The sequence below is a fragment of the Oncorhynchus mykiss genome, chromosome 32 (assembly GCF_013265735.2).
Source record: "Oncorhynchus mykiss isolate Arlee chromosome 32, USDA_OmykA_1.1, whole genome shotgun sequence".
Taxonomy (NCBI): domain Eukaryota; kingdom Metazoa; phylum Chordata; class Actinopteri; order Salmoniformes; family Salmonidae; genus Oncorhynchus; species Oncorhynchus mykiss.
Genome location: NC_050572.1, coordinates 39,048,719 through 39,052,177, shown reverse-complemented (window position 1 = coordinate 39,052,177; position 3,459 = coordinate 39,048,719). Strand labels below are relative to the sequence as shown.

General features: G+C 40.9%; 1 long non-coding RNA gene across 1 annotated transcript; it reads right to left on the bottom strand.

Moving 5' to 3' along the window:
* Positions 1 to 600: 600 nt before the first annotated feature.
* Positions 601 to 2,952, bottom strand: LOC118946482. Its single transcript, XR_005041320.1, has 2 exons — positions 2,781 to 2,952; positions 601 to 1,927 (listed from the first exon to the last, which is right to left on the bottom strand). It is a non-coding gene; the product is annotated as an uncharacterized LOC118946482 (long non-coding RNA).
* Between the last annotated feature and the right edge of the window lie 507 nt (positions 2,953 to 3,459).

The following is a 3,459-nucleotide window of genomic DNA, read 5'->3' as shown; positions in this document are numbered from 1 at the left end:
AGAGCACATGTTCTATGCCAGGCAAAATTGCGCATCATTAGCTCATTGTTATGGATCTATCCATATAAAAATGTCACTGGAAAACCGATCAAACAAACGCAAATGCAGCTACTTTGCTTTTATTCTGGCGGGACTGTTTGACATGACTGTAAATTAGCTGTGGTTGGCTAGCTAGTAAGCAAGTGATTAGGAACGTTGCCAGCCAGTATCGCAATGGAACATTTTAGAACGAATGACTGGAGCGATCGCGTCCATAGATGCAGAACAAAAAGACTTAACGAGTGGGTCGCGTCTCTGGCAACCGAACCGATAGAACGAATGCTTGGGTAGCAAGCAACCTTAGATTTGTGTCGGGACAAAATCTCGTGGAAGTATGAATACATTCATCAATCATTATTTAAACGTTGGTAACCCACTGTCAAATAGTGACTTCGTCTCAAACAACACCCATGCCACTATATCCTCCAAACACTGGCTTCTAGGGCATTATCGCTTAAGTAGTGCACGCTCTTGAACGCCCTTAAAGCCAGTCAGTACTCAACAATGCCATGGTATAAAATGTAAAAGTCGATGCATAATGTAATAATTATATAGTTCAACTTCATGTGCAAAAACGTTATGTTATGCGTTCAGCATATTTATTACATGATTGGCAAGTTATTACATTATGAATGCCAACGTTATTACATTAGAAGCAGCTGTTACATTATTGGCAGTTTACATGATCAAATGCAAAAGTTATTACATGATCAGCTTCTACAAATTCAACTGACTGAAAGTACATATCTGAAAGTACATAAGTACATATCGTGAACAAATGCCGTGGTCAATGCTACTGTAACCGGTGCTATACTGCACCGCTGTAACTCTGCGTTGTGTGTGGTTGATTGAGACTATAAAACGTGGACTTTGGATATCAGGTAGTTTTAATCAAGTAGAACTCACTCTCTGCATCCTGCATCTGCATCCAAAAGGAAATAAAACATTTGTAGAGCACATATGTTCTGAGAATCGTCGCCTCTTTCTCTCTCAGTGCATCAAAATGATTTTCGAATACAAAAATTAATACAGTCTCTCCTTATTATACATAACATATTTTACATAGATAAAACCACATACCTGCATCCAAAAGGAAATAAAACATTTGTAGAGCACATATGTTCTGAGAATCGTCGCCTCTTTCTACAACAGATGCACAATAGGAGGGACTGGGATCATTCGAGGAGCTAGCCATCGTTCACACATACAATAGCCTGCTAATACCTTAGCTAGCTATTAACCACATGTTGAATTCAGAATGTTGATATCATCCTAAAAAGTACAATTACAAGTGCATCTTAACAATACCATCCGCTTATGAGTAACCTCTAAATATACATCATTATTCATGAACAAAACACTGTGTATGACTTTGTACTTAAAATAATCAAACTTTCCTGAAGACAGAAAAAGCGTGCCTACCTCTCTCAGTGCGTCAAAATGATTTGAGCACGCAGGGCAAAACGTAAGTACACACTCCCCTTCTCCCAGGATGCAGGCATGCATAATAACAAATCAACACGACATATTAATACAGGAACCTGGTGAAATTCACATAGTACTTTAACAACTGTTACACTACGACACACCCAATGCTACGACGGCACCAGTGCAATTAGTGGAGCTTACTGAAGAAGTGTTCAAAAGCGCATATCAGACCGAGAGCCTAACGCTTTTCACGTAGTTCTTTATGAGTTTTAGTTTATAAAAACGATCTTACCGCAGAGGCAACAGTTACATGGATGGTAAAAAAAAAAACAGCTTGATTGCCGTAGCAACATCAGGGAAACTGGGCAGAAGGGTGTGAGTGCTTCAAATACAGCCGTTCTGCAACATCTTTAGTTGAGCCTCTCATCAGGTGCGGACTTAGTGATTTGGAGAGACCATTCTGAACCAGAGAAGGAAAACGCAGACTGAAAATATTTGAAATTCCCTTCACTAGTAAAGCTATTTGCATCACCACATGGAAGACAAGGAGGAAGGAAAATAGATAAGAGACAGACTATTGCTATTATTATTTTTAAATTCCTTTGATTTATTAGATGAATATTTCTACATATGATATTTATTGTAAGGTCTCCTCTTAGGATCCTCTTAAGTGCTGGTTTGTGTGTGTGTGTGTGTGTGTGTGTGTGTGTGTGCCAACTTGTGATTGAGGCTGCTGAGCTTTTGTGTCCTGCAACCTATCAAGATAGACCTGGAGAGAGGGAGGGCAGAAGGTACTTGACAGGTTAGAAACTGAGATTATTCCATCCACTTCTGATATTCACCTTACACATCTTCCCTCATGTTTTTAAAAATTATCGTTACTTTACTCTAAAGTTAAGACAGAGAGAGAGATACAGAGAGAGGGTGGGAAGTAGCCTAGCAGTTAAGAGTGTTGGGCCAGTAACCAAAAGGTTGCTTGTTTGAATCCCTGAACTGACTAGGTGACATGTTAAAAGAAAAAGGTTTTGCCCTTGAGTAAGGCACTTAACCCTAATTGCTCCTGTTAGTGGCTCTGGATAACAGGGTCTGTTAAATGACTCAAATGTAAAATACAGAGATAGGTGCACTCCTGCCATCAGACTGTAGAAGACACAACATAGTCCACAAGAACGTACACATCCTTACACATTTAAAACAAATTAATAGTTATTTTACTTTACTCCGAAAGTTTTGAGTTTTGTTGGTCCTAAGGGCTGAGAAGAAATGAGGGAGACAATTCAGACGGGGATGAGGTAGGATGAATGAGTACTCACCATGGTCAGTAAGCGGAGGCAGCAGGTCAGTGGAGTAGCTGAACTCTTGGAAGGCAGTGTGTCGGCCACATGCAGAAACTGAACGGTCCTGGACAAACTCGGCCATCAGGCTCTCATCCACCAGGGTCATGTTGGCAGTGACCTCATCAGGGAGGACCACAAACATCCTGACATCATCCTGCAGGGAGAAAATAGAGAAAGGGAGAGATCAGATCAATTTGATTTTTTTAAATGAACAGTAAGAAGTATTTTCAACTTTTTATACCAGGTTGTGAGAGCAAATTAACTGTGCGGCCCAGGTCTGAGTTGAGTCCCAATTTCACTGGCTAATGGTTCTGGATCATCATGGAAATGCTAGTGAGTGCCTCCCCATCTAGCTTGAAGTCCCCCATCCCTCCACTTTGACTGAACTGAGTTATTGATCTATATATACACGCAAGTACGTACGTGTAAGAGCCAATAGATGAAGCTTAAAAAACAACTTCAGGAGATGAAATGAGGCCTTGAACCCCAGCCCAAATGCCTTTGAACCAGGCCAGAACTTCTTTGCAGGGGCTTGGTCAGAATGCGATCCACCTCGCCACCAGTGTGGTTGATTTACGTCAATGGTTGTGCCTGTTTTGAATCTTTCCGCAAGGTGGCGCCAACTCTCCATATTTTGCAAATGCTCAGTTGGCCC